General features: G+C 43.7%; 1 long non-coding RNA gene across 2 annotated transcripts; it reads right to left on the bottom strand.

The window, feature by feature from the left end:
* Window positions 1-754: 754 nt before the first annotated feature.
* Window positions 755-22,770, bottom strand: LOC137853918 (uncharacterized). 2 transcript variants are annotated; one of them, XR_011094835.1, is made up of 2 exons: window positions 22,547-22,770; window positions 755-2,942 (listed from the first exon to the last, which is right to left on the bottom strand). It is a non-coding gene; the product is annotated as an uncharacterized lncRNA (long non-coding RNA). The 2 variants fall into 2 exon arrangements; XR_011094834.1 differs by lacking the exon at window positions 755-2,942 and adding an exon at window positions 9,274-9,675.
* Window positions 22,771-23,081: the final 311 nt, after the last annotated feature.

Raw genomic sequence — 23,081 nt, 5'->3', positions numbered from 1 at the left:
AAGCCCGCCCCTCCTCGTCATTGGCTCCGCCGGCTCTGCCCCTAGGGAAAGCCGGTTTCTCATTGGTCAGCGGGGCTGTCGCTCAAGGCTCCGCCCCGCCTTCGCCCTGCCCTGTGAGGGAGCGGGCGGCAGGTGGGGGGGGGCCAGCCCCGAGCCTGAGGTGCCGGCTCCGAGCTCTGCCCCTCCGCACCCGAGCCCGGTCTGGGCGCTTGAATTTCTCTATATTTCCCTACATTTCCCTAAATTTCCCTATTAAAGTCCTGCGGGAGGCCGTGTCTGCGATCCCGGGGCCCGCTGCCACGCACACGGCGGTTGGGAGCCTCTCCTCGCTGCCCGCCCTGCGCTGGGCTCCGCGGGCAGGGGCTGCCCAAGCGCACATAAAGGTGCAGCACGCCCGAGGCCGGCCGAATTTGGGGTTATTGTGCTTAACCCATCCCCTAACGCGCACCTCACATCCACACTCGTACACCTAAGCACAGCTTCACGCGGGCTGATCGGTGGAACAAACTTTAAGCCACCACAGTTTATTATAACAACCCCGGCAAGCGAGACATTCATCGCTTAGTGCTCGGATACCTGAGGCAGTGTTACTTTTGGGGTCGAAATAACACCTCTGAGCGCTGCCAGTCCTCTGCCGAGCCGCTCGCCCAGCTGGGCAGCGGGTTATTTCTGCACAGGAGCAAGACCACGGGGGATAATGTTATTGCCTTGGCGAGGAGCCTCAGAAAAACAAATAAATAAATAAATAAATAAAAATAATGATGTTATAGATGGCATCCTTCCTAGAAGGTCGCTTTATGTAAGAACTAGAAGGAAAAAACGCCAGGGGAACGATGAGGAGCTGTGAGAGAGCGCAGGCTGCCCCTCAGGAGCTGCCCTTGCAGCGGGCGCTGCCAGCCGCCGCTAGGTGTCCCCTGAGCCGGGGCTCTGAGCTCGCTGCTTTTTGCCGGTGCTGCCTGCTCAGTCGCCGACCTGCCTCGGCTGTGGCTGATTTCCTGCAGCCCGGCTCGTCAGTGCGGCCGAGCTGTTCCGTTCTCAGCTTGGCTGCGGCTCCTGTGCGAGCTGAGGAAGGCGGGTACGGCGCTGTGCGAGCAGGTAGCAGAGCCGTAGTGTTTGTGTGCCAAGAACAACGTTTGCATCTACTTACTGAGTTTTATTTTAAAGACTCGTTTTATAAAGCACTTTGGATGCAAATCGGCTTCCTCCAAGCATATTCCAACTGCAGTCGCAAAGAACACTGCGCTGAAACAACATCGGGCTGAAGTTATCTGTAAGTCACGGCATTTCCTTACCAAATGAACAAATGCTGCTCAAGCCCTACCAGACCGCAGCGCTGAGATTAACTCCTTCCTGCATGCAGGGTGAAGTATGTCACAGGGCTTAATTTGGAGACGAGAAACACTTACATATGCTGCCGATGTGGTGCCTCTGAGGCTGCCGCCCACCAGTGAAGATCAGGCTGACTGTGGCACAGCATGCGAACAGGGAGAGACTTCTCAGCTGGCAGAACGCGCTTCGCGATGGAATCGTGCTACCGTACTGTTGCTACCCCACTTCACAGGCCGAAACGATTACAGCCAGCAAGCCAAATGTGTTTCGGTTGCATCCCCAAAATTAAACATTACCTGCACCTTGACAAGATCCAGCACACTGATATGTATTAGGGTTTTGTTGTGAGAGGAGTCTGAAGGCTTTCTGCAATCACTGTTTTTTTTTTCCCCCCGTCTTTCTTTTCCTTTCCTTTTTTTTTTTCTTTCTTTCCTTTTTTTTTTTCTCTCCCACTCTCACGCCCTCAGTATCATTCCTTTTGGCTTCCAGGCTACCATCTGTGTACCCTCAGGGAGTCAACAAGAGAAGAACAAGGGCCAGAAAGCAGAACACAGGTGAAGGGAGGTAAACAGGAGCTTCTTGAAATAGTAAAGGGCTGTTCAAGCCTCTGGAGCACAAAAGCAAACAGGATAAGAGGAATCCCCTGCCCAAACTGAAAACTGAGAAATATTAAAATGTAACTGAAAAGGGTACAGAGAAAGAAGATGATCAATTTTCCTTTAAGTTTCTAATTCTTCCAGGTTGCAAGTATTTTACTTGAACTTTCTAGTAAAGGACACTTGCCTTGGGATAAGTTGCTTACAGCAGAACAGTCCAGCCCCTGGTGGTATGATCCAGGGTGCACTGTAAGAGTTCAGCCAGTGGCCAGAAAGCATACAGAAGCAAGGCAGAAGATGTCCCACGGGCCCCAGCTCTGATTAAGAGGGGTGCCAGCTTTTCCTGCAGTGTCTTCACCTCACCCCCTCACATTTAATTTCAAATAGGGGTAATGCCTGCCCAGCTCAGCCACACTGAAGCCAGTCCACAGACACTTTTAACACACAGGGAGTTGTTTCAACACCTCCTACGGGCTGTTTGTTTCCAGTGATGTAAAGACAAATCTAAACCCAAAAGTGGACTTTTCCACTCGTTGCTGGGGAAGTGGGTCGGAGTGGGATCCCTGCATGCGGCGCAGGAGGTGGAGAAAACATCCGGTAGCCACATGATGAGGCATGTTCTGCTGACACAAGGCGCTCAGGAACAGGCAAGCTGAAGAAAGTTCAGGTTTGTTTCCTCAGCCTTGGGCGCAAGCCTAGAATCTGGATGTAGCAAGTAGGCACTGAGCACAAGATCTCACCGATGCCTAAAGATGTCATCTCACTCTCACATCTCTCCGCTGACATGGCTCGGTTATTTTCGGATGCAGTGAATGGGGTGAGGTGCTCTGTAAAGCCTGGCCTTTGGAGCACCCTCGGCTCCCCCTGGTCACACCAGAGGAAAGCTGTGGGCAGCAGCAGGAGGCAGCTGCTGGCTTCGCGCCCTCCCTGTGAATCATGGAGCCATCCGCAGGCTGGAGCTAAGGTCGGCACTGCAGGCAAATCCCCAGACTGCAGGCTGCTGTAGATCCAGCAGCCCTGGAGCCACAGACACACAGGAGCTCTTTTTCTAGTAACCACAACTGTTTGGCAGTTTCTTGTACTGCAGGGTAGGCTGAGGGTGGATTTTTGCTCCTCTAACCCCAAGCTGCCCTTCTGCTTGGACATTATTTGGGTGACGCCGTGTACTCACAGTCTGCAAGGTGTCCATTTCACACGCTGCTCTTGAAGCACAAGCACAATTTACTACGCTAGTATTTCATCCCACTGGCTTCCCTAAACTATAAGCAATTCAGTGAAACAAAACGTCCTTTGTATCCTCTGAAAATGGTTTTGAAAGCCCACATGGAGGAAAATAGTATTGGTTTTAATTAGCAATATCCTTCAAATGAATCCCCTATTAACCAGAGGAACATGCAATATTTCATCTCACTTCCTCTAGTTTACTTACTACTGCCTCTCTCCTCTGTGGTTTACCAGCAGGAAACCACTGGAGGGGACATATCCAGATAAGATTAAACAACATACAATTATTATCTTTACTATTACCAGGCTGGCAGTTTTTTCTGCTAGATGCTGAAATGAGATTCACCGCCACTTTGGCTTCCATTCACCGTGGAAAGAAGCCATTCTTTTAATTCCACAACACCAGCCCCCAACTGTTAAAGGCTGTATTTTTTTTTTTCCCTTTCCCCTCACAGACACGTACTTCAGACAATAGGCACGGTTCACCCTAGTCAAAGGCAATAGGAAGCAGCAGTGGGTGTCCTGGCAGTGGACAGATCGACCTCCAGGGTAAGACAGGGTACAGCAAGGCAGCTGGAGCCTCTCTGCTGCTGAGGAGCTCTTAGGAAGCCACCAAATGGCTTCCTTCTAGCGGTGGTGACACAGCCACCTGCGTGCCTGACTGAACGCATTCTGTCCTGGGTTCCGCCTGGAGGACTTCCAGTGGACACAAAACCTCAAGGGTACGGAAGAGAGGCAGGCAGAAGCAGCAAAAAAGGCAGATTTCTCCTGTGCCCTGCTGATCTCACTGCACCGTGGATAATCTCAGTCTGCATTCCCTATCCATTGTCATGCAGGGTAGCATGCAACCACTTTGCAGAGGTGTGGGATGACTTGCATAAGGCCTGTGAAACACGCATCCATCACACATACCACTTTTCACGAGAACAGAAGCAATAATAACTAGTACCTAACAAGGGTGATCAGCTTCTGCTTGAAAAAAACACCTCCCACAGCCTTTTATGTGGTCAGTGCTCCTCTGCACTTCCCGCGGAGCGCTGCTGCGCTCTTTATCAGGAACCTTCAGCGACTGGAAAAGACATCTCTAATCCCTGAGCTGCTCCACAGATAGCGAGTCTTCACTCATTCCCAAGGAATTTCTCCTGCCAGGTAACACAAAGTTCACTCAAGAAGGGAACCTCCTCGCTGCAGATAGGTCGCAACACCCAACTCTGCTGAGGAAGGAGGGGAAAGGACTGGAGTAAACTGGCGTGGTGAGGCATGTGGGTGAAGTCAGCCAGGGAAAGAGCCCGTGCACCCACAGACAGGCTGTTTCAGCACATCTCCCAGGCAACTTCTGCTTGCAGGTCTCTTAATGTCTGCATCTCACTTTAGGCAGGCTGATAATAGGCCCCAAAATTCCATTATAATTATCACTGACTTCAGGTTTTATTATAACCACCCTTCTTTTTTTTTTTTTCTGGTTGCCATTACTTTGACAAGCATGCTTTCTGGGACTGATATTTTCCAGACTTCATTTTAGCACACGTCAAGTTTGGGGTATTTGAAAGATAAAGGAAAATCAGTGGAGCTATTAAAGCACATGAAGATTATTTTCCACGTGGTCCAAACAGAACTTGTGCATTGGCTAACTCAGAGAAATCTGAAATTGAAACTGTAAACATAATTATTTTGCAAAAATCCTTAGTTCTTGATAAAATAAATGCCCAGAGTTGTTTTTTTTTTTTTTTAAAAAAAGAAGTTTTATAGTTGCAGCATTTTTCAGTTGGCAGTTTTACTATGTTCATTAAGGCTTTCTTATGAATTATTTTAACAGTCTGTAATGAGATATAATTGGATTTTTTTTTTCAGAAGTGGAAAAAAAAGATTTTTTAATATTTTGACTAGACAGTTCTTTCAATAACTGAGGCAGGCTGAAAAAGAGAGGACTCTGAATCACTATTGATCTCGCTACTTTAATCTAATTTATTTGGGAAAGACTAAAGGCAGTGATGCAAAGTATGGGAAATCCATTGATAGACAGAGAGATTGATCTTTGTTAAGGGCATTCTACTGGAAGAAAACTTGTTAATATCTTTTCAATCTCCCATAAATTCTTGGACTTAAAAGCTCTAAAGGCCCATTTGTGATAATCCAGTTTGACCTCCTGTATATGACATGTCATTGAACTTCCATGAATTAATTTGTGCCTCAGCTAGGTGTCTTCTAGAAAAATTTCCTGTCTTTCTATGTGCGTTCTCGCTGATGGAAAATTTACTGAAGTCCTTGGTAGGTTGCTTCAATTACATTCACTGTTAAAAATGTGTGCATTATTCCTAGTTTGATCTGTCTGCCTTTCAGTTAATGCACCTTGCTTTACTTTTGTCCACTATACTGAAAACTCCATTCATGCTGTGTCCTCTGTGCTGGTACATACAGATTATAACTGAGTTATTCCTCAGTCAGTTCTCTTAGAAAGTAAATAGGTAGCATTCTCAAGGGCTTTTTGCTACAGTCTGATCTGTTTTTTGTTTCCCACAATAATTCTAGTGGCTCTTCTCTGATTTTATTTCCCTTCAAGATTTTTCTAAATACTTTCCTGAAATAAAGGAGAAGGTAGATGTAGATGCTATGCTGGCAAGATCCCCTTTCCCAAGCATGTATCCATGATAAGTTGCTATTGGACATATTTGTTAATTACTCTTCAAATTGTGCCAGTAGAATATAGGCTCCTATTCTATCTTGCATCTCTCAGTTCTGTTTTTAAGGCATTCAGTTTGAAACAGCAGATCAACTAGAAATAATCATGACTTATTCTGTAGACCTATTATGTAGTGTTGCTCTGCTGACCAACATTTGGAGTTGAAATCTGTAACATTTGAATTCAGAGGAAGACACAAATCTTATAGAAGCCATTTGGCTTAGTGCATACATCAAGTGTAATGCAAATTCCCTTACCTTTGATGGCTCACACATGGCCCAAAAATGCATTTAACTCTTTATCTTTGGGGTTAAGTGGTAGATGATGAACTCTTACTTGGATAACATACACATGAAATTAATTTCACTGGTAAGTCTGCCTCACGCAAGAGAAGCAAAGGTGAGCAATCTTCAGCCTGAGCTGCTCTTGTTCTATGGCTGTGACAGCCTTCCAATAACACTGCTTCCTAATCTTTCCTTGCAGAAAACATTCTTTCTCCACTGGAATTCACAAAAGATGGGAATTGAGGATCTCTAGACCCTAAAGGTTTGTCTTCCAGATGGTACCAGATACAACATGTTATTTGATGGATCCACTGGTGCTCTTTGGAGAGGGCACCTGCTTCTGCCCACTGAAAGTTGCTGGAAAGAATGGTAACTGGGAATTTAATTTCTCACACGCTTGAAGAACGTGGACACACCCTCTGCCCACATAGTGTGTCTCCTGGTGTTTTGAAATTGCTGTATCATGTTTTTCATCTACCCCACAAGTTGTGGGCATTTTTCACAAATTATCTCTTCTTTGTCATCCCTAGCTCCATTTTCCCATTTTGCAGCCTGCTAAATCAGTAACAGTGTAGCAGGAAACAAAGAGTTTCTGACTCATCCATCATGAGGCATCTAACAGTTCAGTGAGTTTTATTTTTCGGCTATGACTCTTCACCTGGCACGCCGAGTGGTATGACAACATTGCCTTTATGTTTTTTCTGACGCTGCATTAAAACTTGTGAATTCACTGAGTGCTCTGCTTCAGAAATGAGCAAGCCACAAAAGACACGTTCCAAATACACGCAGTTTTCATCATGCTTAAGTTACAAGTGATTCAGACCAAGTTCTGTTGGTCTTAGACCCGATTTTGTCCTGCACCATCCAGCCAAAATTGTGAGCCCTGCTGAGTGGTAGGTCCATGGGGCCTGGTAGCAGAATGGTCAGAGGGTCTGTGCTGCTTTCAGGACATGCGGGTCCTCACAGTGTTAAATTTAGTCACATGAATTTTTCTCTGCAAACTTGGTCAAAAGTGGGTCTTTGTATGGTGCCTCACAGAACAATGCAAACATTCCCAATCACCTTATTTCACGGTTTGATTGCTGTTACTCTCATTTGCCTGCAATCCTTTACAAATCAGATGCAGAAGTGAAAAGATCATTCATCCATTAAATAGATCAGTGGACACAGTAACATTCACCATGGTGTTTGCCTGTTCTACCGGTTGGCTGATAATGTAATTACTCTTTGCATAATAGCCAAAAAATGAGCAGGCAGGTGGATCAAGTTTCCAGAGAGCTTGCCACAGATTCAGTAAATGAGAGAGTGACTTTCAGGTAATCTCCTGATTCTTCTTGCTTTTGAAAGGCTGGTATTGCTGTCTTCCCAATTTTGTGGAACAAGCGTGACTGTACTAGGAGGGTACTGCTTCTTTCTCTGGCCTACTTTCCTTTTCACACGTTACAAAGAGAGACTCTGGCCACACAAACGTTTCTCCCTCAGTACAGAGAAATATACTACCTCTCACCTGTCAAAACAATGTCACTCCAAGGTGAGGTACAGAAAAGCTGCAAATTGGCTTTTTTTGTTTTTTCCACCGTGCCTTTCACCTCTTCCCACAGCAACCACTCTCACTCCCCATTTTGCATATACTCTTACCATGGATGGAGCCAAGCCCAGATGCTCACTGCAGAAGTGATCACAAGCTCCTTAGTTCAGGTTACTCCAAACTTGAGGAGGGTCGGGAAAACAGTTATGAAGGACCACATAACTCCACTCACTCAAGGAACAGACAACTCAAAATAAAGGAAAATGCATTTAGTCTAGCTATTTGTTTTGGCAGGTGAAAGTTAGTGTCAATTATCCCTGATGCCTCATGAAGCACTGTCCTACAGCTAGTTGAAACAGGCCACTGTTGAAATAACAAAGACATAGTAACATGAGATAAGGCTGCTGTTAAATCTCTCCTGAGCAGTGAGAAAGATCCATCAAGGGCTGCAAAAGCACTATGGGTACAGAAGTAAACCAAGGACTCCAGCCCTGAGGCAGATTTCCAGAGGACCAGTAGCAGTCCCTTGGGAAGGAGCATAGAGGAAGACAAAGCACCCTGACAGGAGTGAAATCTTCTTACAGAACTACTTAGCAAAGGCCAGCATGTGAGACATTAATTTTTACAGCCTCTGAAAACACAGGATTCTGGCTAGACCACACAGGAGGTGAAACATTCTCCCTAGCTTGCAGGTGGAAATAGCAACAATAGATAACTAAAGGACATCTTCAAGGTGACATGAAAATTTTGACACAGCCAAGAGCTGAGCATAGGTCTCCAATGTCTCACCTTGCTTCCCCCTCACTCAGGCTGCCAGGCCCTGTGCACAGGATCATGAGAGGCAGGGAAAGCTGCCTCTTTTTTTTCTTACAAAAAAAAAAAAAAACTATGCTGTTTTCAGTACCTAAAAGAGCCTCTTGGGTATTTCTGTCATAGTGCAGCTACACAGACCAACCTCCCGCAACTCCCTGCCAGCCTCACATCTGTAGGCTCTGGACCCTGAAGACCAGCCTGCACTGAGGAACCCAAAGGTGATGTAAAGCCAGCATTCGTTGCTCCTCTAACAGTGCCCGAATGTTACACCAGCCCAATAACAGGTTTCATTATTATCAATTTCCATCTGGAATGATTTGTAAAATCCAAAACCAGGAACATTAAGTTGTTCCAGAAGACAGAATCTGCTGTTGAAACAACAGATAGGACTATAAGAAAAACAAAGGGAGAAGAGAGATATGAGAAGAACTGGGAAACAACAAAAAGCATACTGGGGGAGCCTGAAATGAGTTCACATAAGGCTTGATGGCAATATTCTTATTCATACTTAGTGTATATTAGCATATGCGGGGGAGATTATTACTGTCTTTGGGACATCAAAATCAGATCCATCAGGCTCTGAAAGCAAGAAAGCTACTGTCTGGAAACATCCTCTAAAATTAACAAGTCAGTGAAACTGCTTTAACATGGGGAAGCAGGTCAATCTACTCTGAATTTGTTAAGCAGATGATGCTTTGAAATGGCCATGGCTGCTGCTTCTAAAAGTGATTCACAGATATGCTTTAGAAGTAATGCTTGAATAGAGAAAGAAAAGGCACTGCACACTAAATGTGTTCCAAAAAAGACAGCACACCCAAATTTAGCTTCAGCTTTTCTTTTTCAGTCATCTGGCAGCAATGGGAAGCTATGGTGGGTACAATCATCTCATGTAGCTCAAGCTGTCCTAAAAGGAAAATGAAAAGTTGAGAAAAAAAAGCCAGGCAGCGTATTTTGTCTCCAAAATCTTCCGAGGCAAGGTAGCAGATGACACTGGTATCTGGACATCTGCTATGTTGAATCTGATGATTCCTCCAGTCACAAAAAAAAAAAAAAAAAATCTTTTCAAGGAACTCTCCAAAAAGTTGAGTCAAGCCCTTTAGTAACTCCAGCTATGTGACTTCAGCTTTTCTGAGACGAACACTGACTCTTCGGCCAGGAAGCTGCAAGGTGTGGAGAAGAAGGTATATACTCTGTTTTCTTAAATAAACCATACAACTGGCACTGTGGAAAGAGGAAGGTGCACACACACACACAAAATCAAGGATACAAGCTTATCAAAACTTGTCATTTCAGCAGCTCTCAGTGTGAAGGACTGCATTTTCTTGAAAAAGAGATTCACACTAGGACTACTACTTAATCCTCTTTCTATGTTACCTCTTTTTATGTAGGTTAATAAACTGCAGTCTACCCAGGATCTTTTCTTAAAAATCTATTAATGGCTGTGAATAAGTGTAGTTATGTCTGTGTGTGTATCTGTGTGTTTTTAGCTGGTGGATTTGAAAAATTCGAGAGACTAAATAATTAATACAGAATAGAATATCCCAAGCTGGAAGGGACCCACAAGGATCACCAAATCCAACTCCTGGCTCCACACAGGACCACCCAAAAAATCAGACCACATGCCTGGAAGCATTGTCCAAATGCTTCTTGAACTCTATCAGGCTCTGTGCCATGACCGCTGCCTTGGGGAGCCTGTTCCAGTGTCTGATCACCCTCTGGGTAAAGAAACTTTTCCTAGTGTCCAGCCTGACCTTCCCCTGTCCCAGCTCCATGCCGATACCTCGGGTCCTGTTGCTGTCCCCAGAGAGCAGAGCTCAGCGCCTGCCCCTCCGCTCCCCTCGTGAGGGAGCTGCAGGCCGCCATGAGGCCTCCCCTCAGCCTCCTCTGCTCGGGGCTGAGCAAACCCAGGGGCCTTAGCTGCTTCCTCAGGCATCATCCCCTCCAGGCCCTTCACCATCTTTGTAGCCCTCCTTTGGGCACTCTCTAATAGTTTTACGTCTTTTTTATAGCGTTGTTCCCAAAACTGCACCCAGAGCTTGAGGTGAGGCTGCACCAGTGCAATACAGAAACCACTTACAAACCAGTGAAACAGGAGTTAAAAAGGACAGCTCAGACAAGAGGATGTTAACAGACTTTTGCTAAAGCGCATGTCATGATAGAGAGCTGAGCACAAGGCACAACAGCACATTGCTGTTAAGGCATCAATTTATTTGTTCTCCCTGACTGCATATGGGGGAGGCTGAGAGCCCAGCTTGCAGCACTGGGAGCCCTCTGCTCCTCAAACAGAGCTACAAAAGGGATGTGGAGACCAATGGTTGGCACTAAGAGAAAAATCAACCAGCCCAGTCTGCCAGAGAAGATAACACAAAGAGAAGATGAGGAAAGCATTACTAAAACGGTTGGGAATGCTCAAAGTGAAGAAACTGGATAATTATCAACATAAGACCTGACTCTCCTGTCATGCTGGTTTGACGATAGCATAATTCTGCTGACTATGAAAGACTTGCTTCTGATTCAGAGTGAACTAAGCACTCCGTGAGCATCGTGATGAGCATCATGAGAAGGTCTGAGTTTGCTGTTGATCCTGGTACACCTCTGTGCTTGAGTCAGGAACTGGCATGACAGTCAGAGCCTGAGAATACTTGGCTCTTCCTCACCCATTCTCCTGACTAGACGAGCCAAGCCTGCATTCCATTTGTTCTCTGCACAGGGACCAGTTCAGCTCCTTTTGAGGAAACCTATGATTGAAGCATACTTTCTTTATTCTCTGCAACACAGAAACAAAGCTATGCCCTGGCTAGTGAGGTCCTTCACCTGGCTCCTTACTCTTGATGCCTCCCTTGTACTAGCACCAGAGCTGGCCAGGCATAAGCAAGCAATCAAGCTGATCAGAGTTTCAGGTGAGGTACTTTTCAACTGGGTCTGCTTTCCCATATGAATCATCTTGAATCACATCAATGTTCATGTCACCACAGAAGAGGCAGTACCAGGCAAAAGTGGTTTGTAAGGGTTAGGACAGGGAACTTAACCACCTTTTCAAGTGCCAGCACAAATTTATGCCAGAATAAAGCAACAAATAAAGCAAAAAGCTTAGTAAAATGCAAATATTTCTTACTTTAGCTTTTGAGCAAGCTTCTGTGGGTATAATTCTACTAGTGCCCTAGGGACACTGATGGATTCTGCCCTGTTTGAAAGTCCCACAGCAAGAGCATTTCTTCTGCTTGCTTCAGGACAGTTGCTTGTCTTGAGCAGCAATGTCATCTACTCTTACTTACAGCCATGCTGCACTAGTAGCGGGAATGCTAATGAATACCATGCTAGTTTTCTACCTTCTCCTTTCTGGTTCTGGCTGATGGGCCATAAATTCAAAAGAATTAGTCAGCCTGAGCGTGCCATTGCCAAATTCTATTTTAAAGTGGAATTTCCTCCAGGAATTTAATATGAACTGTTTTAGACCTCTGTCTCCCTTTACCCACATTAAACAACACCTCTAACAAACGCGGCTTCTACTGAAAATAAGCACACATTGAATGTGTCATGTATAAAGGCAACCAAGGCAATCATTTCAGATTAAAAAAGCCAGAAATTCTAAGGGTTGTTTATTTTTGCATTGCAGGCATATCCCAAGGCAAGTAACTCAACAAAAGGATTTCCAAGAGCCAGCTTTTATCTAGAGGACATGAAATGGAAGTGTTAATAGCACCAATATATAGGTGTCAGTGTCACTGTAATGACGGCACTACAAGTCAGAGGCTGACACCTTAATAAAAGAAAGCGTCAAAACTGTAGAAATCAAGGCTATCAGATTTTCTTCACTTACAAAAACAGGTCTGTAATGCATATTCAAATGTTCAGCTGAAATGTGCAACTATATTTAAGGTCACAATTAAAATTCACCTCTCTTCACAAAAAAAAAAAAAAAAAAAAAAAGTATGGAACTGTCATGCCAGCATCATCAGGATAGAAATAACATGAGTAAGTAGAATAGGTTATCTACCCCAGGTGATAGGAGTTCATGGTATATGAGCCACCTGTTTCCACAGAGGTAAGGCTCTTTCTCAGAAGACGATGTTTCCAATGCTTAAGGTAGAGTTATCTTGAGACCAGCATTTTTTTTTTTGTAATGAATAAATTAAATAAATCGGGTTTCAAAACATTCACAAATCTAAGTAAAATGCAATCTAATCAAAATGGGATTTTAACTCTAAAAAGGGTCTCTTTTTTTCCCCCTTTATTTCTTTCTTTTTTTTTTCCCCTTTTTGATCTGTGTTGTTCTTATTCCCCCTGACCAGAACTGACTGAGCAGAAGATTTTGGACTTCAGGATGCTCACTTGAAATTTTGAAAATGAATGAAGCAAAAGAAAAGCAAAATTATATTTTTTGGTAAGAGTTTTCGTACAGCAGTAAAATTCAACAGATTTAGGATGAATATGTTTCTGTATGCTTTCATTAAGTCTTTCACTAAAAATTTATAGTTTATTTTCCATGAGACAAAGAAATTAATTACTCTCAAACAAGAATAAATTGATGGAAGTTAGGATCTTCACCCAATCTGAAGTTGAAGGACTACTGTTAGCAATATGACTAAGTACGTGCGATTTTCTGCTCTTCTCAAGGAAAAATGGACACATCGAATTGAGGCAGACTATTTGATCATTTTCCCTGACCTTTGATGCTAGTGTTGATTTCAGTATGGAAGTCCCCTGCGTTCAGGGGGCTTTGGTCTCTGCAAACCAGAATTCACAAACAATGGTAATTTTCTCCAATGCAGGGAAATAAATAAATCAATAAATGAGCAGCTACAAAGCCAAGTGACCTTACTTGGTCTAAAAGCATTGACTTCAGGTATGCTAGAATGAGGTTGTTCCTGCCTCCAGAGCAGTTTTCAGAAGCTCTTTGCAGCCTTGCAAGCATCTACAGAAGCTCTTTGCTCCACGAAACCTCTAGTGTGTCTGCAGAGCACCTGAACTGAATTGCTGATGCAAGCCATTTGTGTGCTCCTCTATTGATAACACCTCCCAGAAACAGGCAAAAGCACAAACTGGGTGTGTGAGGGGTTGTTTTCCTGGTCTGCTATGCAGACAGCTTTTTTTGGTGCATGCCCCTGGTTGGTTGCTCAGAAAAAATGCAGGCGCCCCTTCCTCCATCACTGTGTGCTGTACTTGAAGAGTGCTTGTGGAAAAAATGCCTGTCATTTACAAACCTAATGGACATGGAGGTTTTTCCAAAATTGAGGGAACACTGTTTAGGGTAATTCAGTCAGATTGGAACCCATGATACATCAGCCTTCATTCGAATGAAGATTTGATTGCAATCACCTCTGCAATTACAGAAATCAATGCCAAGATCTTTGATAAACGCAGAAATGGCAGTATAGCAGAAAAGTGGCATGTTTTGCAGGTAGCAAAGACCATTCTAGCCTCTGCACCATGGAACAGTTTGAAGCTTTGTATGAAGGTGACACCTACAAGAGCAGCAAGTGGAGAACTGCAGGCATAACACATCACCCCGCTGCACAAGCTGTGTAACTGTTCTGGTAAAGTATGACTTACTCTGGATATATTTCTAAAGTGAGAATCCGCTCTTCCATTTGAATATATATTAGAAAAGAAAGCAGGGAATGAAAAAAAAAAAAAAAACTCCTTTATGTGTTCCCACACTGCAAATGGCTTCTACATTGGTTTCCAACAGCACAATTAAGTTTCAGCTTGGTTTGGTTTATAGCTAAAAAATCAGTCCTGAGGTTTATTTGAATTTAACCTTTTTCTCCCAGCTCTGAATATCGCACTGTGTAATTCTGGAGATAATATACATATATGTGTGTATATATATATATATATACACATATATATACATATATATATATGTATGTATATATAATTAATGAAGGCACTAGGTTCAGTTTTAAAAAAAAGAAGTCATGGATTTCATAGAACTGTAAGTGGGTATTCTGTTAGTCAATGTACTCAGATTCAGGATTTTCTATGGCTTTCACATATCTCAGCACCTCATAAAGGCTAATCAATTTATCTTTACAAAACCAGGTGCTGTAGTCTGGTTGCCCTTGGGCTGCATGCTCAACCCGTCCCTCATAGTAACTCATGCCTTCCCTCTCATTTGTTGTTTTGTGTACCTCAGCCACTGCAGAGCCTTAGCAGGATCTATTAGCTGTAAACAAGTTAACCCTCTGTCAAGGCTCCTGTAAGACAGAGCAGAGCTATTACTCCCAACAGGCACAGAGACATTGAGCAACTTCTTCAAGATCAGAAGGAACATTTGTGGCAGGAGCTATCTTGTCTCTCCTGGACCTCAGTCCAGCACTTCAACTTCAGAACTTGTTTACCCCGGTAAATAGTCAGTGAGGCACCAAAGCCTAGAGAGAGGACATCGTAAAGCAGTCTGTGCTTCAATGTGTGCTTTAGCAAAGCTGGCAGAGGCCACACGTGCATGTATAATACAAAGTGGTAATCACAAGCAATGTGCCACAATGGAGCATGGAAGCCAGCACCTATGCAGCCAGTGGCACAGCTGTTCTGTGAATAAATAAAAGATTACAATATCATGGACTAGAGAGCACGAGCACAAAGTTCTCCCCATCAGAAAAAGAAGAACTGAGGAATTAAAAGAAATAAACTGAACAAGGCAAAGCAAAGCCAGTCAGTGACAACGCTAGTCTGTTTCAGGAGAACTGCGTGCAATGATAGCAAAGCAAAATGGCATTCATTTCTTGAAAATCCCTTGAAAGCAAACAAGTGTTCTTTGACCCATAGGGTGCTGTTGCCATGATCTCTGCATGCAAAATATGCAATTGATAAGAGTGAACAGTCCACATTTTGTCTTCCTCATAAAAGGCTGTCCCAAGGCTTCCTCTAGTTAGACTGTCCCAAATCTGAGTACAAATCTTGAGTTCTTCAGCTTCAACATATTTTCCCTCTGATCGATGAACTTCGGTTTTACATGTCCATGTTATTTTACAGTCTCTGCCCTTCCTTCCTTCCAAACACGTAGAAGAGGTCATCTACAGTGGAAAATCTTTAGCTAACTCACTTGTTAGAAATCATTACTATCCAAGTGGATAGTAATAGTTCAACCAGTCTGAGATCCATTGACCTCAAACTTAAGATTTCTGTACCAGCTGAAATGCAGTCCTACTTTTGAGTAGAAAACACAATTTCTAAATCAACACAGCATTTAACATTTCCTACTTCAGTTTACCTATTTGAGCTACTCTGTTGTGGCTTGAAGGGTTGCAGAAGTTCAGAAACTTATCGACAATTTAACGTAGCCATGCCCAAAGGCATGCAAAGGCTGCAATCAGGATTCTGTTCTCTTTAGTGCTTTTAAATGTACAAGAAAAGGAAATGGGTTGGGGAAAGCTTACACTCGAAGATGAGTGGGCTACATCAACAAGCTCGTTCTACTGAGGGAACTGGGAAGCGTACCAACATTCGCGTTAGGTCTAAAACATTCTCCTTGGTAAAATGGAAAGTGGTAGGAAAATCTGACGACTCTTTTAAGCAATCGTACGGGCTTACCCAGGAAGCAATACTGTATGCTCCATCTCTATTTACTGCATAGAAAACTCACGTATATAAAAAGATAAATGAAAATCTTCCCTTTCTCCAGAATTGTCCCCTCAGTTTGTTATGAAGAATACCATGGCAAAATAATTGCAAGGACCTCTTAAAAGGCAACTATTTAGATGGAAGAGACACATGGAGGTGAAGGAACCTTGCCTATGATCTGTCAACTGCTCCCCGGCATGGCCAAGGTGCCCACTGATCACAGGCCAATGCAACAGCAACAAGATCACACTCTCCCTCTTTTTAAAGATGAGGGCTAGAAGGTGCAGACAGTACCAAGAAAATTTTGCACAAAAAAGGCAACTCTTTTTCAGGCACTTTTCCTTGGCTGCTAGTAGCATCAAACACCCCCGTAGCCCATCCTCATCAGGCCATAAAGCAAGCAGTTGATTTTCCTGTACTTGGTTTTGCATGTCTGCATAGCTTGATTTATATACAGGGGAAACAAGACAACCAGTAAGGATGAAAATAGTTGAACAAAGGGCAACGAGGAGGAATGATGTAAACTCACCTGATAGAGTGATTTTTCTCTCCTAACTATCTTTACCCCTCACAGGAGATTTATGGGCTTGAGGAAATCATAGAACTAAGGGTGCAAAGAGACAGGCTATTGGAAAGAAGAGGAGGAAGACTTGAATCTTTATTTTAGCCTTTCCACCCAAAGGGCATGGAAAAAATTATAGTATGTCTTTTTATTCATTTCAAAAGGGATTTGCATTATTGCCTAATTCATCCTCATAACCACCCCCAGAGAAAATAATCATCTTGCAATACGGTTACGACAAAGGCTTTGGATGATTGGTCCCAACAGTTTATCCGTAACAGTAGATAAAACTACCAGCTACTTAATGCCTGTAACAATTCAAAAATCACACCATCTGTGATGCTTTATTTTATACACGTGAGTGTTTGATAGGGTTGGGGTCTGAGTGCTTTGCCCTGCTGCCTCTCTGTAGTCAGTGCAGAAACAGGCTTTGGTAGGTGCATCTGTGATGCATCTTCTCCTCCCCAGGAGGAAACTTTTACGCAAAGGCCTGGAACAATCACATTTGTATTCTCCTTGAAATAATTTCAGATCCTCCTTTCAACTCCAGTCATCCACCCTACAGTTTTCTTCCTGCTCCTATGCCATTCTAGATTCCCAGGGGCAAGCCTGACATCGGCAACATGTACCGGCCCCCTCCTTTTGTGGCAGTGGCACTACTGACTGCAGTTGCCAGAAACCAGACACATTCCCTGTGCTCAGCCAAGAATTCTGCTACTGAAAAAAAATATATAAAAAGTATTAAACTATTTAGAAGGGAAACAAGTGTCAAAGCCAATGAAGTCCATCACTACTTGTACAGAGCCATACCCTACTCTTCTGTACCAAATATATGATTATGTTAAAAAAAAAAGCCAATTTGATTTCTGTGTAACTTATTCCTACTTAAATTCAGAGCATTTAGAGAAGTGTCTGTCTTGAACACCTTTTACCCAGGGAATTCAAATTGCTCAATGCCACCGAGCAGCATGCCTTTCTTCTGAGCTATGATTCATTTCCCAGGTGAAGCAACACTTCGTCTAGAGCTGAATGGAAACTAGAACCCAGCCTTCGGGGGGTTGGTGCTATATTTAAAATACACATTTCTCAGCCTGGAAGCTGGGACTCCAACTGCTCAAAGACTTGTACTGTATGCTATCTGCCTCCAAAGATGTCAAGAGGATTGTGCACAGTACCTAACGTTAAGTGTGGGTATGAATCTTGACAGATTGGGTCTTAGACACTAAATCCTGTAAGGTTCTGGGCATTCAGGCCCCAAACTATCAATCAGCACAATTATTCCTGTCACTTGTTCCTTTCAATAAAGTAACAATGATCTAGTCAGTACCAAAAACTCTGTGATTCGAGATATAGAATGATTTCTTGTGTAGTCAGACTGCAGCTTAGAGCCCATTCTTTATATAAGGTTTTCCTTTCACAGCAGAAAAACTGAACTGCATGAAACACAGGTGAATAAAATGATGATTTGCTAGCAAAATGGACCATGTACAACAATGTTTATTTCCCAGAGGGAAGTACTCAGCAAGAGAATTGCATCAGGACTGTGCACATCAGAAGACACGCTCTGATATTTTCTGTATTCATTGAGATTCATTGATTTTATCCAGTACTCCGATCAGCATTTTGTGCCATAGCTAAAACAAGTTTGCTAAAGTGAAGGCACATATTTTAGAGACAACTTAATTTTTCCCCTGCCTTGGCAGGTATATTAGCTTGCATCCTGCCAATTTTAACATAACTCAGCAGCTTCATCATGTGCAAAGTACATGATGATATGCAGGTGCATAACTATACAGATGCTGATTGTGTTTTATTAAAACAAAAAGAAAAAAAGGAAGGTCAAATGCGGTCGTGGGAATTTCCTCCGTGCCTATATATGGCATCAGCTTTATGCAGTCTTCAGTGAGACTTTTATGCTAGATCAGATTTTTTCCTCCATATCTTAAAAAAAAAAAAAAAAAAGCGCATGGAGAACAGGAAACATCGTGTTCTTGTGCTGAGTGCGATGCTACTAGCAATTCACTGAGCTCAGGCTGACTTGTCAGTTGTATCTAATTTGAAGAGCTACTCCCTTGTTCTAAATCTGGGGTTGGAACTTCCTGCAAGTGGTAAGTATCCTCAGCTCCCCTTCAAAGCCTTAGAGCTGCCAAGGGTGGGATTCATCGGGCCTCAAGACAACTCAGCTAAACTAAGCCAGGTCATGTTCAGAGCCTTTGGAGAAAAGTCAACAGTTTTAGGGAATGAGCTGTGTAGTCAGTTCGGGATACATGAGAGGAAAACGCCTCTTCTTTGACTTTAAGGAGAACTTAAGGTTACTTACTCAAGATACCCATTCACAGCAGCTCTTCCCTGACATCAGTTCGGAAGTACTTCTGACTTTCTTATGTCCCAGCACAAACTGAAATTGATTCCCTGAAGATGGAGTTTGCTTTCCCATAGACACATATGAAATGATGTAGATTCAAGGATTACAAGGACAAGCATCTGATTTATATGAGCAGTAGCAAACACAGCTATATCCAGCCAAGGTAAATAAAAATAGACTAAAAAGAGTCAGAAAAAATTCTTCCATCTCACTGCATACTATTTCTCCCTCCCCTGTTTTCAAGATCCCTCGACAGGAGCTTCAGGCTCCACTTCTTTCCCTTCTGAGAAGGCAGAAAGTTGCACAAGCTTCAGATGTGCATTTGCTTGATAATCCTCAGCAAGAAACAGCAAAGACTGGAAATGACACTGAGCTTGCAGAGCACAGAAGTGTCCTGGTGGCACCAGAGGTCAAAGCAAACACAGGGAAGCAATGGCGTCTCTTCCTCCACTCCCACAATCAAGGCAAGATTATTTCTCTGCATGAATAGCTAACCTGCATTTAACACCTCTGCTCCCAAATGAAGGAGTTTCCATACTCAGTTCCCTAAGTTTTTGTCAGTCGTTATTGCATTTTTTAATTTCTCCTTTCTAACGTGTTGGAATCTCAGGAATTTTAGGTATAAGATCACTTTGTAAGCCTTTACCAGAGGCAACAAAAGGTTTGTTCTAGAACTCCAGTGTCAGCTGTGGAGCTAACGAAACAAACAAGGTTTTTATTTTTGAAATATAAATATCCAATGATGCAACCATCCCACTAGGGCAAATACCATTCAGAATCACTGCCAAAGACAGTGAGGCTAAATACATTATGAACATATTTCACAGAAAGAAAGAGAACAAGAAGAGGGAGGTCATGAAAAGTTAACCATCAACAGCACAGCTGCTGTATGACAGAGAAGATACTTGCCACTCAAACTAAGGAGAAATCTGACAAGTAATGAGAAAAATGAGGACCATTAGGCAATAAGAATTACTGTGCATTTGATATTTCATTTTAAATATCTTTCAGTAATGATCTCTTTTCCCTTTTAGAAAAGAAACCCATAGATACAGCAGCAGAAGTCCAGTCCCAAAGAGCCAGCTACTGTGCAAGAACTTCTGGTTTTCTCTGCCCAAAGATATGGATGCATTTCCCGCTTGTACATGCGTTAATTTCCCCAGGCATTCACAGGCGAAACACCAGGCATAGCAACTATTTCTGCAGTGTTTGTTTCCTAAGGTCATTCTTTAAAAGCCATCTTTCTTTTCCTCCTCATTTATCATCGTTCGCCTGCGGGGAGTCTGAGAGCAAGGCACGGACATCTGTACATACTGTAAGTGGGACTGGCGCTTCTGCTGCATCAAGAAAGCCAGGAGGAAATAAATAAATAAATAGAAGACCCTGAAAATCATCCAACTTACCAAGCCAGCGAGAACTTTTAAAGAGGGACAAACACATTTCTCCTTGTTTGCACAAATCCGCGCCCCACATAGCGCTGCCAGCGTATGATGGCTTTTTTCCAGCCTTACATCACTGTAAAATGAGAGTGGTGCCCAAAAAAGTCTAAAAGTGAAGCAAGCCCAAGGCTTATGCAATGTGCTGAATTAATAGAGTACTGCACTTCAGAGGCATTGTACCAAAGCATACCGGTAATAATCACCCACCAGCAGGGAATATTCATCAATTTAAAGCTTTTAAGGCCTTGAACTGGACGGTTCACTGGTGCAAATTACCACACCTCCTTTCAGTTCAGTGGAACTACACCAGGTTGTGCCACCTCACAGGTCTAGCCTCCTCTTTTTTCTCTAGTATTGCTGATTCTTAAATGCAGGTGGTGAAATCAGGCAAGTCACTGAGAGCAAGCAAGCTTCATAGTGCTCACAGGTCCCAGCATACAGTTTTCAGCAGCTCTTTCAAACATCCTAGCAGTACACTTGGCAAGAATCAGCACATAAGCCTTCTCAGAACAAGCTCACTCTGGACATTGCAGTAATTTCCATTGCGTGTTAGCATGAAGCTCTGGATGCAGAGACGTGGCCATTTATCATCCCCCAAAGGATGATGTGCATGCAAACATGCACAGCTTCCAGCACTCAGCCTCCAAGCCACTATCTGCTGAGCTCTTTGGACACGGATCACTGTCACCCACAGCTCAGACAGCACAGGACCTCAAACTGCTCTGAATCCTGCTGTTACAGGGCAACGTGCTCCTTCCCATATGCTGCTGTGATTGAACAGAATAAAATGAGAAATGTAAGTGGCCCCTCAGACAAGCTTCTCTGCTCTCCATGCTTAGGTCAGCCCATAGGCTTTCCAAGTACGAAAGGTAACTGGAAATTAAGAGCAGCCAAAGCCCAACTTTCTCCTGACTTGCCATGAGTAAAGATCTACAGATAATCCTCAGTAATACATTAAAGCAGACTTGAGGGACCACTTTAAGGAACAAATCCTCCCCACCTGAATTCCTCCCAAAGAACAGCTCACAAGCTACTAAAAGCCAATGAAGCTTCCAAATGATGCCCAGAAATAGATGTTAGAGTTGTGCCCATCATTGAGGGAACCAGATGACTGATTGTGGTACACAGGCCATTAGGACTCAGCAGAGGTGAGGAACAGCCAGGGTGTGACCACTGAGCTGCTCCCAGGGATGTCCCATTGCAGGGACTGGCACCTTGAGGACGACACTAATTTATCTGACCAGATGTAAAGGCACAGTCTGATAGACTGTAAGATTAATTACAAGATTCATTTTGTACTATGGCTCTCAGGTCGCTCCTTCACCAGTGAAGTGGCTCTCCATGAACACAGCTTTCCAAGTCCCTACCCTGAAATTATTTCCAAGAGGGCAGTATGTTAGCACAGCTATTCAGGAGTCCAGTAGAGTCACAGAGGTCCTGCTTTGACCAGCAGCAGCCCAATATTTTCATTATATATGAAGATGCCAGGCAAGCTAATGCAGCCTAGTGACAGAGTCGTACCGATGCTGACTCAAGAACAACCTGGGTATTCCTGTTTCTGAGTCAGTGTTGACTGGACACACTGCATGAGTTACGGGCCCCTTATCTGCAGATGAGCCGCCGTCCTATTGCAGCAGCCTGGTGACTCACCCGGGGAGTATCTGCACCACGATTTGTCTAGTCGGGAATGCTGATATTTAGTCGGGGGGGAATGGCCCTGTTCCAAAGGAGTGAAGTAATGGTACGACAGGAGTAATAACTTCTGCAAAGTGCCTCTTATTGTGAGGGATCACTCAACAGGTTATATATGTGGCTACGCAGTGATCAATCAGTCCCCTCTGCAGGGGACATGCCAACCGCTCTGCACCAGGAATGCTGCACAGAAGCACTGTAGAGGAGAAGTGAAGAACAGCTCCTCCAAGTGAGTACACAGAAAGACAATACTGTGCAGCAAAAACCACCTAAGACATATTTACCAGTATTTGCCTCTTCAAACACCAGGCCCTCTTTTATCTTCTACTTCCCCAACACCAGGGCAGTGCCAGAGCAAGGATTCATGCAAGCTTTAAAAAAAAGTCCCAGGAAAAGAGAAAAAACCCAAAGCACAAAGGAAAACCACAAATACGCAGGCATTAGAAAGGCAGAAGCCCAGCAGCCTACCTAAACTGTTGCATTTCATCTGCTCCCTCTTCTGCGCTGCTATCGGTGGTCGTCTGGTTGCAGGGTGGTCAAGGGAACAAGCAGATTGAGCTGAGCTAACAAAATAAAATAGTTTTCAACTCTTTCATCTCCCTGACCCAACTTCCAGCACCAGGAGTACTCATGCTGATGCAGCACAGCGTTTAGCACCTGCCCTGGTCCCCACCCTCCACTTTGCAGCAGGTGAGCAGATCCACAAGCCTTGGTCTAAATCTTACTCACCAGAGGCACCTGTGAGGATACCATAAGTGGGTGCAAGTGGCCACTTGACAGAGTGATGGAGTGCTTCAAAGGAGGTTTTTTTTCATATCCTCATGGCAAAGTGTTATTATATTTGTTCTTTTCACAATAATCTTCCAGGAAAGCACAGTAAGGTTCATGTAACCATGCTCATTAACTCTGCACGAGGTGTTATATGAATGCCTTGCAGTGCTACCAGTCTTTTGAAGCACAGTAGGGCCATGAAACAAGCCATGTAAAATTTAAAAGAAAGTTG

Source organism: Anas acuta, chromosome 3 (genome assembly GCF_963932015.1).
Source record: "Anas acuta chromosome 3, bAnaAcu1.1, whole genome shotgun sequence".
Lineage (NCBI taxonomy): Eukaryota > Metazoa > Chordata > Aves > Anseriformes > Anatidae > Anas > Anas acuta.
Note: the sequence above shows the minus strand (reverse complement) of the source record. Positions and strands in the feature narration are given on the sequence as shown.